The sequence below is a fragment of the Filicampus tigris genome, chromosome 15 (assembly GCF_054856515.1).
Source record: "Filicampus tigris isolate MCC_2025a chromosome 15, RoL_Ftig_1.0, whole genome shotgun sequence".
In the NCBI taxonomy this organism is placed as follows: Eukaryota; Metazoa; Chordata; class Actinopteri; order Syngnathiformes; family Syngnathidae; genus Filicampus; species Filicampus tigris.
This window is the reverse complement of record NC_141231.1, coordinates 5,726,916-5,743,259: the sequence shown is the minus strand read 5'-3', so window position 1 is coordinate 5,743,259 and position 16,344 is coordinate 5,726,916.

Below are 16,344 nucleotides of genomic sequence, written 5' to 3'. Positions count from 1 at the left end.
CATGGAGTGTCAGCATGTCTTCCTGTATAGTCAAAATAAAATAAATGGCAAAATGTTACATGGAAACTGTGAATTCTGATGATTTTGAGAGAAAATATTTCAATTGACAACCTTTTTAAGAACAAAACCAATCCTAGACGTGTTACAAAAACTACTGGCATGAGTTCACAACTTGACCATCGAATGGACTGCTGCTGACTGTTGAATGAACAAAAATGGAAGTTATGGAACTAATAAAAATGTAGGTCCAGAAGGATTGGGACAATGACAGAGCTAGCTATTATGATTGTTGCCTTATGCTCTAAACTAGGGGTCACCAAGTCCGGTCCTCAAGGGCACCTATCCTGCATGTTTTCCATCCCTCCCTGCTGCAACACACCTGTTTCAATTGATCTGTATCGTTATCAGGCTTCTGAAAAGCTTGCTGATGAGCTGATCATTCCAATCAGGTGTGTTGCAGCGGGGAGAGATGGAAAACATGCAGGGTAGGTGCCCTTGAGGACCGGACTTGGTGACCCCCGCTCGAAACACTACCACGCAGCGCTTTCTCTACTCAGCTTGCTATTATGCTACATGTTAGCATGCGAATGCCTAGCATGTTAGCATTTTATCAGTGCTAATTAAATATAGTAACTGACGACAGGACACGAATATGTAAAATCCTTATGAGTTCTACTGAGTGCTTTTTGTTACATTGTTAGCCTAATGTAGGGTGACCATATTTTGATTTTCAACAAAGAGCTCGGCTTGGACTTAAGATAATTAAATGATACTCAAAGATGCCATACATTATACTCTAATAATTGTAAAGTAGGGCCGCACAATATTGTAAAAACATGCAATATGTGATATGATATCAATATTAGTGCAATATTTAACATTTAACATTACATCTTATCTCATGAAAAAAAACAAATTCATGTGGAAAATTGAATGTATTCGTATCTAATGAAGTGATTTGGTGTTAATTAGTAATGCCCCTAGATACTGTTCTCCAATTGGATGGCAATACACATTTAAAGAGGAAGTCTACAGTAGTCGGACAAAGACATTCATTTAACAAAGAAAAAAAATGTCACTTGAGTCTTTAGTTTTCTTCCTCATAATTGTTTTCTTCTCCATCTTGTGTTTTGCTTTCCACACTGTTACCTTGTTCATGTGTCGTCATTGTCCGCAACTCCGAAGTAGTCAGGGGCGAACTAACTGCGGTTCTATTTGACGCTTTCAACCGTTAAACGTAACGCACCTCTCGATCCAGTGACGACAGTGGTGAAACGCAGACACATCAACAGGGTGTCCTATTACTTGCTTACTCCGCTGGGGTTTCATTGCATCCCATTTCATCAGCAAACAATTTTCTATGGCACTCACACTTGGAACTGAGCGCATCTGCGCCACACACTTGTCCTGACTTCTGCTAATTGATTCTCAAGTGTAGCGTGTGATGATAAACCCACTAACTTTCTCCAGCATATCCTCGTCTACTGTTGATATTGAGGTCTTCCATTTTATTTCCAAGGTGTTCATAGTTACCGTTCAGATCGGTGGAAATCACACATAAAATGCCTGTAATCCCTAATGTACCAGTCCCATCTGGATTAATTGTAAATCATCAAATGTTTGTCATTTCCCCAAAATATGTGGATGGAACTCTAAATGAGGTTGTGGAAAATGTGCACAATCAGCATCTATCTGAACAACAGTAGCTTTGGAACTGCTATGATATTGCCTTTTGTCAGCCTTTTCAATCCTCCAGCGGTCCTTCTCACCGGTCAGTAGTCGCACACAGACACTGTGCGTGTGTGTATGTGTGTGTAGTAGTGTCTGCTACTAAGTCATCTATTTAGATCTCTAGTCTTATGGTTGCTACAAAAATGTAGAAACAAATCAGTTCTATATAGTCTTGTGAATCCCATTTTTCTGTTTACCATTATTCATTTCATTTTTCTTTTCTTTTCTTTCCTTTTTTTCTTTTCTTTTCTTTTCTTCCATCTGCTTCAGTCCATCAGTCCCTATCCTCCCTTTCTTCTTCCTTTCTCAAACTGGTCATTTTCTCTTTCCACCCCTCCCCTTTCCCCTTTTCTCCCTTTTTGTCTGACCAATCTTTTCGCCATCTCCCAGCTCCATCCCCACTGACTTGCGCACCTTCCCATTCATTTCTATCAGTTCGCCTCCCCCTCCGCCCCCTCCGCCCCCCCCCGCGGTGTTGCAATCACCGCTGCTGCTGTTGATTAAGCCGAGAGAGATTGGCTGTCCACGACCCAATAACCCCTGAGGTTGCAAGGCTGGGTGCCCTCTCCCCTTTTCTCCCCCATCCTCCCATTTTGCACACCCCCTCCTCAGCATCTGAGCCAGCTATAGTCTTTCCCTCCATTTTTTTTTTTGCGTCACTGTCACCGCTTACCTTTCTCTCTTTCGTCCTCACCGCATCTTTCCTTGTCCTCTTTTCTGCCCTCTCCTTGTATCACAACACATCATTTCCCCTTTAACGAATCCCTAAGCTTTCCTTAGTCATTGTCCACAATTAAATAATTGTCCCTCTACCTCACATATCAATTTTATTCACAGTCATTCTAACCTTATCTGTCTCCTTTTATTCACTCTTCTATTTTTCTCTCCTTCAGTCCTTGTTTGCTCTACTGTCACATCTCCACTGACCTTGTTCTACTCCGATTTTCCAATTTCTTACTCCTATTTTTCCTGAGTTCCTTTACACCGCAGTCTTTTCTCTTAACTTGCTTGTGTGCAATGTGATCAAGACTACGAGTACATACATTTGGTAAAATGAAGAGCTGGGCATTTTCCAAAAGATTTGCAGTCCGTTCATCGCCTTCCGCTTACATCCGGGGTACCCTTCCGCAATCCGTTTATGTCCGGCCGGACCAAATAGTCATCGCCTATAGGCCGGTCCAACTATCATTTTAAACAGGCTTCCATTACCATTTCCAACTACCAACTCTGTCTCCTTTTAGCACTTTTAAGACCTTTTTAAACCTTTATGTACCTTTGAGGACCTCGAAAGCCTCGCAGCATTTTACTCCGCCCGTGGTGAGGCTTCCATACAACGGTGAGTCTTTCATTTCAAATATTGCCCTGGGGGGCGGGTTAGTTCTCCCAAAAATAGACCATAGACGATTACATAGACGGAAAAAAATGGGCTTCCAACTATCCTTAGTCCAACTATTTATTTACGTTTCTCGTCTATCGTTTATCGCCTACAAATCGGGCGTCCGCCTAGGCGGAAACTGACTTTAACTGACTTGGGCAAGACACATCTTGGACAAACAACCATTCACACTCACATTTACACTCGTGGACTATTCATATTTAGAGTGTTTAATTAACTGAACATTTACGTTTTGGGGATGTGGGAGAAAACCGAAATAATTGGAGAAAACCCATGCAAGTGCAGGGAGAACATACAAACTCCACACGGGAAGGCCTGAGCCGACATTGGAGATTACTATCCACGCATCTGCCACTGAACAATTGCAGTATATTCAAATAACTGTATAACAAATGTACTCATACATTCCAGGACAAACTGTTGCCTCCTCTTTGCCCTCCGACATCACAGTTAAACACATTAAACATGAAGTCGCATAAAATGATTCCTCAAACACCGAGCTAGTGCCTGACATAAATGACTAGACCCTTACTCTTAGAAATGTGGGCTATTGATTGCAGTTACAATTTGTCAGCATGCACAGACAAAAAAAAAAAAAAAGGAAAAAAATGGGCACTGCCGTTGTTATGGTTCATTGGCCTGACTTGGTTCAACTCCTCCACTGTGAAGGTGTGATGTAAGTGTGAATGTTGTTGCCCGCCTCTCTCTGTGCCTGTGATTGACTGCCGACCTGTGGTAGACCTTTTGCCTGGAGTCAGTTGGGATAGGCTCCAGCTCCCTTGAAAAGTACAAGCGGTAAAGAAAATGCACGGATGGATGAATGTTGAAAAATTGAGAACAAAACAATGAAATCTTAAACAAGACTGCATCTTAGATATCAGAAACTTTTTCTTGTGTTCACTGAGAAATGGTCAAAGCTTCCTTCAAAGGGAGTCTACAGTCCTTATTTACTTGATGTAGAGCAATATAATGTAGCTAACGAAAACATGGATACAGTACTGCTATTTTGTCCATGATGACATCATTCTTTGTGTTTACATTCTCTGGGATCTAATTCCAAAACTACCAGTCCAACACACTTATTTTGTCATTCCAAGCAACTATAATTTTCAAATATTTACACACCTCCATTAAACTGCACAGGAGGATAACATGCTGTTCCATTTGGACTCTAAACACTTATACTTTGCCCTTTTCTCTTATTTCGCTTTCTTGCGTTTTCAACACCCAAATCGCTTTTCTCTTTGCTCCATTTACTCTGTCTGCTAGCCATGCAGCTCAGGTGTGTGTGTCCACATGCACATGTATACGCGTGTGTACATTGTGTGGGGACTGCGGGCTGCAAGTAATTGAAAAACTGCAAGGCCAACCCTGTGACCTCCTATTGAGAGAACGACATTGATTTCTGCAGAGAAAGGGAGAGAGGTATGAAGTTGACGAAGAATAAGAAAAACATTTTGAAGAACAAAGAGGAAAGAAGAAAGTGAAGGATGAGAGGAGGGTGTGGATTAAAAACACAAAATCAAGGGAAAGGTTGTGTTGGTTTGTGTTGCCCGTTGACTTGAGCTACCTACTGTCCCTGCTTGCGGTGTTGTCACGGTTGCCACCAGCAGTTAACATTATGGATGCGTTATTATTTCATCCAAACCAAATTGTCATGGATTGATTTCGAACCATGACGACTCCTCAGTAAATCGGGGGGGAGTCAAACTGGCAATCTTTCTGAGAGAGACACTCAACCCTTTAGACGTGTCGCTCAAGTAATACAGTATTATTCAGACAATGGTGTGCACTGTCTAGTGCATAGCATCCCAGTGTTTGATTTTATATTGTTGTACCACTTAATGACGGATGTTGCTGAAATGTGCAGTTCGCCACTACTTCAACACCTCATCCACAATGATCTGCACAATTTAAATTAATACCTCCACGACAGGCCGACAGTGACGTATAATTGTATCGAATCTCGTTAGACTGGGTGCCTAAGTAAATGTGAGATGATACGATGACACTGATGTGATACTTCACACAATGCTCCTTTTGTATCTTATACCGGAGGCCGCAAATGAAGCCTCCAGTCAAGACCTACAAGCATACAGCACCTCCTCATTTGCATTCTGTGACGACAACAACATTAGACTGCATATTGTAATTACTAGATGCAGTTCAATTTCTTCATCTAAAATATAAATCATGACTGAGCTGGAAAACAATAAAAATGACAACCACAATATTACTGTAAATTAGGCCTGTCAAAGTTAAAGCATTAAGTATGGAGATTAATTTAAATTTTAAAACTCATTAAAAAAAAAAACTCATTAAAAAAAAAATAACTCAGTTAACTCAGTTTTATTTACTTCCCGTGACAGCTGACCAAACTTAGAGGTGAGTCACTGTCGCAAAGACAGACTTTTACCTAGTTTTACTTCACAAAGTAGCTCGACGGCTCATTGGAGACATCCACATTTTTTTGCGCACTTTACAAAGCCAAATTAAAATAGTCTTTGGTGTATCGTTCAACAGTTGTATGTTACAGGAAAAGAATCGTATTCAAGGATCAAGGGGAGCTATTAGAACAATCTTTGAATGAAAATATACTTTTATTTTTTTCCACATTAATTCCAAGATTTTCCTCAAGTAAATACCGTTTCCAAGCTTTGAAAAAAAAATGAATTGAAAAATATGATTAATCGCGATCAATTATGGAAAATTTTGCGATTAATTAGTTTAAAACTTTTAATCGCTTGACAGCACTACTGTAAATACATCTGTATTACTAGCTTGTGTAGGATTACAGAATGAAGTGGGAAGTGAGTGTACGTTTTTGCATCATTTTCATCATTATTTTACCCTTACAATCATTTTTGACTCCATCTCTGTCACTTTCGGGGGATTCACCACAATCTGATGATATCTCAGGCTTGCCCACGGGGCTTAATCAACTTCTCTCTGATGGAATCAACAAAAGAAGAACATTTCCACAATGATGGGCTTTATAGCACATCTGCGCGGGAGGCTGTTTAGATCCCTGCAGATTTCTTATCAGTGTACTTACAGCAGTGAGAGTCATATTTATTTGCCACAGTAAACATTTTCCCCTCTGGCTCTTTTGTCACCGCAAGTTGTACGAATTAAGATGGCGGCGTTTTACAAACGTTTAAACTGCAGTCACTCTTTGCTTTCCCACACTTTGTCCTCTTTATCAGGCATCTGACCCATAGGTAATAGAAAGACAATGTCACCAGATTTAACAGCAACCCAATGGCCTGCTGTTTCCGTGGCAACAGTGGGAGGGGAGCAGGAGGAGGAGGGTGTGGAGTGATTAAAAGGAGAGCAAAGGAAGAGGGGGAGTTTAAAGGTGAAAAGTGATGAGGTGGATTGATGATGGGAGGTAGATGCTTGGATGATTAAAGCGGTGGAAGAAAGCAGTGGTGGGACAAAAAAGATTTTAAAAAAACGGACTGATGGTGAAATGGATAAAAAAGGGAAAAGACTCACACTACTTTTCAAGTTGTCATAATCCAAAATAGCAGTAATAATGTGTAATACATTGCATGTGAATGTTCAGATTTTGCAAAGTACACACATACTAATTTTTAAATGCCTGCTGCACTTAGACACCATTAAAAACGATACGTCTGCTATCAATTGAGAATTGCCTCCACCAAACATGGTGTAATACCAAGGTTGACCTGTGAGAGCCAGCACTGCGACACAGGGCATCCAGACTACTTGAAAAGTAGTAGAGGGAGAAATATAGTATAATCAAGTATCAAGTAAGTATAATCATTCTTAGAAATCGAACAATCTGGCCTTTGCTGACTTAAAAAAATATATTTAAAGACTTTGTTTGCGGAAATTTAAGGCTAATGCTAAAGGCTGTTTTGTCGAAGTTGGTAGTCGGAAAGGCTAACGGCCTATAAGCGATTACTATTTAGTCCGGCCAGACAAAATAGCGGCTAAACGGACGCCGGATGGGTACCCCGGCTGTAGGTGGAAAGCGATAAACGGACCGCAAATTTTTAGTAAAATGCGCAGCCCTGGTTGAGAGAGGACACGCCACACAGGTGACATTAAAAACCAATGCCATGCTGAGTATTTTTAACGAGCCACAGGCAGGCTGACCAGGGTGAGGGAAGATCTGTGCTTCCTCTGAGTCTCAACCCTTTGCAATCCCTGGCGCAGGTAGCAGCTTGTGGGTTATTATGTCCATAACGCGAACGGAGCTGCACTCATAAATGAACACTGGACCAAAGCAGCGCTCTGTTCATCGTAAGATCGCAGGACATACAGTACTGTATTAATTCCAGCATTGTCCATGCGAGTGTAGCCGGCAAATGAGCACCATGTCTGCTCCACTTCCTGGTCCCACTTGTTCTCCAAAGTGTATTTTTTCTGTCATCAAAAGACCATCGGGTGGTGTATCTTTCACATCAAAAGTGGAATCTCACTTGGTATTATTTAATTGGCTGGATGCGATTTGGCTTCATTCTTTTGGGATTAATGCTATAGATGCGGTGTAGCTGTGTGTGTATATCATTGTGCAGTCTAGGCCAAAGTTGTCACACGTTAGGGTTGTCAAGAGACATGTTCAATGAACATGGCGGCCAGCGATATTTGTCTTTAAAATCATTTTTAAAGTTATTAAATGTACATGAAAAATAATGAAGTTTGTGCATATGTGAAGTATCCTTTTAATGGTGCATCCAAATTTGTTGCCTCTGTTGGCTGCATCTCATTGGACAGTATGAAGTATGAAACTTAGAATCTGTAGCTGTATATGTTTGACAAATGCAGTAATGAGACCAGAATCACGTTTTCATGGATAAGACCATTGTGATGTCTTTATTAAGTTTTATTTTTTTTGGTCTTTTATACATTGAGTGGAACAATAACAATTCTCAAATTGTCTCCTTCACGTTTGATCATCATTTTATTCCACAACCCAAATTTTCAGTCATGTTTCTTTTTCTTCACCAGCCAAAATGTAGAAAATGTAAAAAAAAATGCTTGATTTGGTTTGAATTTACTGTGTGAGAACTATGGAAAGAGTGGTAAAGAAACTGAATCTAATGATTTAGTTTTGATGATATTTTAGAGTGAAAGAAATGGAGGATGAAACTGCTTAAATAAGACAAAAACAAAATCAGAAGCAGATTACCTTGTACCCTTTTCTAATAGTGTTGATGATTTACAGTATTCAGTTGAAGCCTGAACTGCAAGTAAATAGCGAATTGTCACTTACCCATTTGAATAAATGCATATGATTCTGCAAGTTTGTATTAGCAGGTCAAAGGTCATATGGATGCAATAGTCTATGCTGATTAAATAATGCTAATGATGATGATGGTGATGAAAATGAGGTCAATAATCGAGTCACTATGCATTACATGGATAGCTAACTGTAAATACACTCATGCATAAACTCTGGCCTATAGCCCTGCTATGTATGATGAAACAGTGATGCACTGGTAAAGAAAGACACTGACATAAGAACTTTAAGTAGGTATAAAAATAAATTTCACATGGTTGAATACTGAATTCAAACATCAAAGAAGCCTGTGGGCGGAAACATGTACATTTTGGCATCTTTTCAATCCCAAAAGTTCCCAATTCCAAACATACAGTATGCACACAAGGGGACAATCACCCCCTTTAAATGAACCATACAATGCATTTAAATTTGAAATTATATGCCACAACCTCCATCCTGCTTGAATGGGACAGAGCAAAAACAGTTATACATCAACAAGAAATAGAGCATAGAAGAATAAACCATGCTCTCAGTTTTGGTTAAGCGCACCTTTTTATCAGTTACAAAAAGTACAAAGCTTGCCTCCCCTCAGTTTTTCCTAAATTACCCCCTCCAAAAAAACAAAAGTAGGAAGAAGAGTGAGGGAATAATTTGCAACTATTTTAACATCATTATCATCATCATCATCATCATCATCATCATCATCACTAGTGTCTATGAGGTATATCTTCAACAGTTTGAAAAGGAGAGCACGGTCTGCACACAACACTCAAATGGGTTTGGGTGTTTTCTCCACATTTAAAGCTTTGCAACCATCAGGGAAAAAAAAATTACAAGTACTTTGCTTTGTCATTTACAGAAAATGCTGATCTTAATTTATGAGAGGATGTTCAGGACTTGTTCACAAAAGAGGAAAAGCAGCTCAGATTAAAATAAAAAAAAAAAAAAAAAAAGAAAAACAATCACTGAGAATTTCTTTGCTGTGATTATATTGCAAAGAAGCGAAGGGAAGAGACGGAACTACAAGGGGCAGCATTGAGATTTGTGTTTCACAGGAAAAATATATTTAAAGGTCAAGGTGGAAAGGTATAGACTTTATTTTGGCTCAAAGTTGTCAAATACCTTTTGCAAATTCATCGCTAAAAGCACAGCAAGTGGCATAGCTGGATGTAAAAAGAATGCTTAAAGTGGAAGTCAACCCAAACATATTTTTTCAAGAATATGTTCTATGCAAGCCCACTAGTTGAAACAGGGCATTCTGATAAATACTGCGTTTGTGCAATAAGTGTTAATCCAATCGTTTTTAGCCATCTCTGGGGGCAACCATTTTGTCTTCTGTCGACTGAAAATGACATCACAACTGCTCACAACGACCAATCATGGCTCAGATTAAGAAAACAGGTCAGCCGTGATTGGTCGTTGTGAGCACTTGCGATGTCATTTTCAGTCGACAGAAGACAAAATTGCCGCCCCCAGAGATGGCTAAAAATGAGTGCATTTTACTGCTTAACTTATATTCCACAAACGCAAAATTAATAAGAATGCCATGTTTCAACTAGTGGGCCTACTGGGAACATATTCTTGAAAAAAATAGGTTTGGGTTGACTTCCGCTTTAATGTTGATCAATTGAATAACACGTTTCTTCCTTTTAAATTATTTTATGAAATTGATCTAGCCAACCTGTCTGGGCTTTTATGTGGACTCTTCCCGTGTACACTTTCACTCCTTCTGCGTCACCTTTTTCTAACACCATGACAAAATGCCTTGATGTAAAAAGAATTAAGATTCAGGGGCATTTAAGAGGTCAGCCAACACTCAGTTAATCAGTTCTTTGATTATGAGGGGTGCCTTACTACTTTAGTCCATGTATCATCATGTATGTACACTTTTGGCCCTGTATTTTGATAGCAGGAGTCATGATGACAGCTGATGCAACAGACTTAGTTTGACCGTTGTTGGCTTAAGACGAATCAAGTCGTAGTTGCTATGCAGCACACAATTGATGACCACCCATTCAAAGTATAGAGTGGTGTAAAAAGTGTTTTCTGATAAATAAAGTCAAATAATTCTTGAACAAGATCATGACTTGAAAATGTGATTGATTCAGCCAGGAATCAGGACAAAGGATTAAAGTATTCTTCCATCCATTATCTGAACCACTTATTCATTTCTTATTTTTTTTGTGCCTCTTCTCTACATTTCTGAAAGAGAAAATGCACCTCTTTGTGTACGTTGTGTCAGGGAGCCTATTACAATATGAAACGAAAGAAAATGCCCATATTTTCCATCATGATTTTTTTTTAAAAAAAAGACAACTCATGGTCTGCCTCATTCACATAGTTTCTTTGGATTAGGTCTCGTTTGAGAAACAGAGACCATGGAAAGGCCAAAAAGGGTGGAGATTAAAAAACAAAATCAGCATTACTATTACAAAAGCAAAAGTGGAGCTGTACGCAGACGGCACTGAAGAAGAAAAAAAAATTGTTTTCTTTGGTTTCATCAAGACGATCAAAAGGACAAATGGAAATACAGTGAGGATATGGTGAGTGGTTCTCACTGCTGAAATAGACGTTGCTTTCTTTTTACATACACGCACGCACGCCAAATCATTCTTGCAAACAGCTGTTGCTTCAAGTGACTTTCTTCCTCATGAGACAACAAAATGAGTCAGTGTGTTTGCATTCCCACACACTCACACTAATGTCCTTATGAAATCTGATCGATGCAGGAGGCATTTCAGTGTGGAACTGGTGTGTGTTAGCATCACATCCCCTTAACAATAACCTGGATAAGCTCTTATGCTAATACAATTTTGCACAGAGTCTCTGAGAAGACAGGAATAGTATTGCTTTGTTTCCAATGTTGAATTGCTGGAGAATTTTAATCACATTTAGATTTGCTCTCTTTTGTCATATGTAAATGTCTACAGGTTTTGTTTGTTAAATTTGAGCTGAAATAATTTTTGCAACTGGGTTTAAAAGCATAAAAAATAAACACAAACACAGCCTGTACTTAATATTGTCGCGGGTCTGTTATATTTTGTTACATCAACACAAAATATGTTGCTGGTGCAACATTTCCCTAAATATTGTGCCGTGTATGTATTGCGACTAAAACAATTCTGGTTGACATAAAAATATTGAATCCAATTTTGATTGTTTAATTTGTCTTTGAGTTTATTGAATCAGTGAAATGCAAAATACTATAAATGAGTATTAGAGCCACACTGAGAAGAAAAGCAAAGCAAAGTTGGGATAACGTTTAATCTTACGAGAAATAGAGCAATTCCGGCATGTATCTTAATGCAACACTCTAGCAGCCTATCACAGCTGTCTTTGGACAAGGGGTGAGGTACACCCTGGCCTGGTCGCCAGTCCATCACACATCAGCATGCAACAATTCACACCAATGGGCAATTTTGAGTCTTCAGTTATGTGAGAGGACAAGCAAGAGACAAACCAAAACATCAACTGTGTAAAAGAAGTGCCACCCACACGCACTGGTGGAGCTAGAATTTTTTCCTTGGGTGGGCTATGGGTGGTTCAAGGATATGTCAGTGGGTCCGCACAACATTTTTTTTTTTTTTACAAACCAAAAAAACTCTTCAGAAATCGATGATAAAAATTCATTGTATGTTCTCTACGGAAGGTGTGGGGAAATCCCGTAAAAAAATCCCGAAAAAAAAAACATACCCAAAAGACAATTTGGCGTCTGGCAATCCTCTAGCTCTGCCAGTGACCACACATTCCACCATCAAGGCTGTAGGGATCCATATGGCATCACAATTGGGTCATATTTTTATTATACTATGTTAAAAACACAAGTTGTTTATCGAACAAACGAGACCAAAGTGTCTGTTTCGTAGTTTTTGTAGTTGTTTCTCAGAAACCAACACAAAGATGTATACTGACGATGTATACTGTCACAATAGTGCCAAAACATTAAATATTCCATGTTTTGTGTGAAACGATCTATAAAATATAACTTGACATGATCTTCAACAGTCCTCATCTTAATACAGGTGCACCATAGTAATTGGAAAATGACTTTATCAATTTTCTGTATGGCTTGTCCTGATTTGAGCCAGAGGTGACTTTGGGTGAGACACCCAGGACTGGTCATCAGCCAATCACAGGGCATATGATAAACAGCCAACAACACTCACATTCATACCTATGGAATTTTCAATAAACTTGACGACTTTTGGGCATGGGAGACATTTAAAAGTTTGTTCACGTGACTGATCTTTGACAAAAAAAGAATACTTTTTCTTTTCAGTATGGCATTCTTTAGAAAATACAGAGTTATCAAAAGCAAATTAGTATTGTTGTCGAAAACAGGGGGTGTAATTGATAAAACGATCTATTTAATACCATTACAAATGTAAGAATAAGTCCTTAACCAGGATATGAGCTGCATGGATGTAAACACACACAGTTTATTTGCCTCTCTCAAGGATTCCAGTTATCTTTGGTACTTCCGTTTACATCAATGTGTGGCCCGCTCTTCACCTGATCTTTAAAAAAAAAAAAATGTATGTAGAACATCAGCCTGAAAGTCATTGCTTATTCAACAATGGTCAGCAGAATGCAGAGAATTGAAAAGAGCAATTTAAGCAATAAATTAGCAGAGAGATGCAGTGCTCATCATTTGTTGGCCTATTCTGAGCCTTGATTTTATGTTCAAAAATGAAACATCATCCCCACAACAAATAATAATAAAAAAAAATACACTGAGAGCATGAGTGGACATTCAGATGTAAGTCTAGTTTAACATTCCTACATTGTTCTGTCATTGAGTCTAAGCATTCATAAAAGAACACTGCCTTTTGTTTTGTTTTTTTTGTTCATTTTTGTTTTTAAAGTAAAGCTAACTAAGAATAAATTAAGAGGCCTGGCATAAGCACTGCATCTTTGATGCAACTAACATTCTTAAATACATAAATATTCATTGAAAACAATTACATCTAATTAAATATCATTAAATCATCATCAAGTACAAACCTAGAGTGTTCTAAACACCTTATAAATAAATACAGCATCAAACAGAAAGAAAAGGGAACGTACAATGTAAACTTTGGCAAAGCTAATGTTCATCAATAGGGTAAAGGGTTCAGTGGGAGATTTGGCAACACAATTTGTTCGCTTAAATTAGAATAAATTACATTAAATTAAAAAAAAAACACGCACACACACATTTAGCAAAAAATCCTAAGTAGGAATGTAATACTAGACAGAATTATTGGCAATCATTTTTAAGTACTTCAAGCAAACAAGCAATGGAATCCTCTTTGGAACATTTTCGGTTTCATACCCATTTTTTTTTGTTTTTTTTGTTTTTTTTGTTTTTGCCTGTATTACATCCAGACAGAATTGCAAGTGAGAATGGAAAATGGCCGCCACCCCTGGCTCCATAAACAACACCCCTCCATTGGGTATTGTCAACAGGATTGGAGGGCTCAGTGGGTGGGGGCATCTCTTTGGACTAGAAGCTTTACATACAGAAAGAGAGAAAATTAAGGATAAAGCTATTTGACCGATATTTGAGCAGTTTCTCTCAGTGTGTGTGTTTACGTTGTGTGAATTTGGTTGGTTTCATTTATTGTTGTTGCAGCAGAGTTCCCCTCCTCTTAAAGAACACGCTAATAATGTGCCTCTTCCAAGCTACATGGTCGCTCTCCAAAACAGTGAGGTGAGCTTTTGTGCAAGCTACTCATGCTAATCATCAATGAAATCTGACTTGCAACGTTTGGGCGACTTGCTGGCGAAATTCAGTTAAATTAAATACGTCAGAGTTGAGAATGTGTCAGTGTGCTAGTACAGCAAAGAGTCTTTGGTATGAACTGTACATCTCACATAGCGTTATTGTCACTCTCCTTGCTTTAGGAAGCTCAACAAATCAGTCAGCAGAAGCATACATGTTTCATGTTGGACTGGATGGAAGCAAAACATAGAAGATGGAAGCATTGTGGTTAGTTAACAACTGGTGTTAGCTGTTGTATTTTTTTTTTTTAATTGTGACTGAATGAACTGCCTCCTGCTCAAATGTATTACGAACAAAAAGGCGGGAATTAATAAATAATCCCTGCACTGAAGCCTGGGAAGCTCGGAGGTAGACTTGCCTTGTGGAGAAGCTAACGGCTAAGGCTAACAGCTCGATACTTTCTCACCTTGTACTTAATCAAATTAGTTGCATGACTGCTGTGTGAATAGACAGCATGCTGGAGGTACAGTCATTCAAAATTGGATGCATGTTGGGAAATTAATAGAAATATTCGCTGGCAAGCTGGTAGTTACCAATGATTAGCAAACTTGACTGGACGTAATGTAAACCCACGCCATTTTGTAAGAAACAATGTAGGCCTTGTTGAAAAGTACTACAGTAAATGGAAGAAAACGGGAAGCACATCATGTGACTGGTGCACACATGCTGCTTAGCCAAAGTTGGGCTGTTACAAGAGGAGGAGAACTGCTTCTGGCGTTAACAGTGAATCTTTGGTTTGTTAGCTGAGGTTTCTGTTGTTCGTTTAACCATTTTTACTTTGAAAAACTGCATAGGCACACGTTAAAGACACTCTTCAACCGTGAGAGACACATTAATGTTCGGACATTTACGGGCTGGAGGGAAGAACACTGATGACGCCGTCCTCCGCTTCCTTCTTCCCTCCTTCCCGCGTGGTTTTTCCCTTTTTCAGTCCCCAACCAGAACAAAGCTATTTCTCCACTCTTGTGATGTCATCCATTCTCCCTCCTCATCCTGACAGCGCCGTCCTCTATCCTTGACATCGCTGAATCCACTCTTTTGTTATTTTTTTATTTTATTTTTTTCAAATATTTTTGTTTGTTTTTGGTAGTAATACTCTTCCATCTTCAGTCCGTTTGTTGGAACAGTTAGGTGCAGAAAAAGGGTTTTCTTTGGTTTCGATTTGTCAATAAATAGAAAAAGTCTCAGTGTCCTTTGTTTTTTTTCAATCTCAAGCCTTTGGCTCGCTTCTAACCAGGCTTGTACTCAGCCTGGGGTTTCTACAGGAGCAGGGGCTGCTGACTGGCGCCTTTGCTTTGGTTTGGTTGGTATTTTTTGGTTTGATAGCTCATGTAAGAGATGATTGATGAGGTGATTATGGATCTTAAAGGCTGCTAGAACACAGTAGGAGGTGATGGCGGTTGAGGTGTTTTTTGTGGGGGGCTTTGGTATTTACATCATAAGGAAAAGGCTATACAGAGTGATCGTATCGGGCATACAGTATTTTGGTAACAATACGTGCTGGGTGACATTAGTATGGACATCAAGCAAGCCTAGACTGCAAACAAATGTTGATATCGGACGATTTGTTTGAAGCGCTACGACATGTCCACTTGCTAATGAGCTTCTGCAGGAGACGGACTTTCCAGACATCGTCTTTAGATTGTCCTCTTTAACTATTACAAAGGCCCTGATTCGCCTGGGCAGTCCGTTCCCCGCAGTATCAAATGGTCTACTGTTGGTCTTTGCGGTGGTCTTAAAAGATCTGTTTTAAATCAAAAAGGTAGAACTAGTCTTGAAAAGTTGATACCTGCAAATGTACTGCTCGCTAAGGGCCATCACACATGAATCGGTACTGTTTCCAACAACCATATTATATAAACGGTTCTAAAGTCTATATTAAGTATCTAAATACACAACGTGAGTAACATTATGGCTCACTTTTAAACAGTAAAAACTGTACGATTCACTGTCACAATGAGATTTCAATTTTTCTAGCAGTGTAATTAGTTTCTCCCAGTTTAAGATTGTGCTAATGCTCAAATGCAAAAGCCCGTGTGATGAATTATCACGGTAACAAATAATACGGTTGAGCAAAATCAAGGTTAACTGGAGGATATGGGTTTAGCTTGACCAGGTTTCTGTCAGGTTGTAAATTTGGGGAACGCATTTGGGAAATGACTACAAGTTGTGTGAGTGTATGCATGTACATTTATAGAG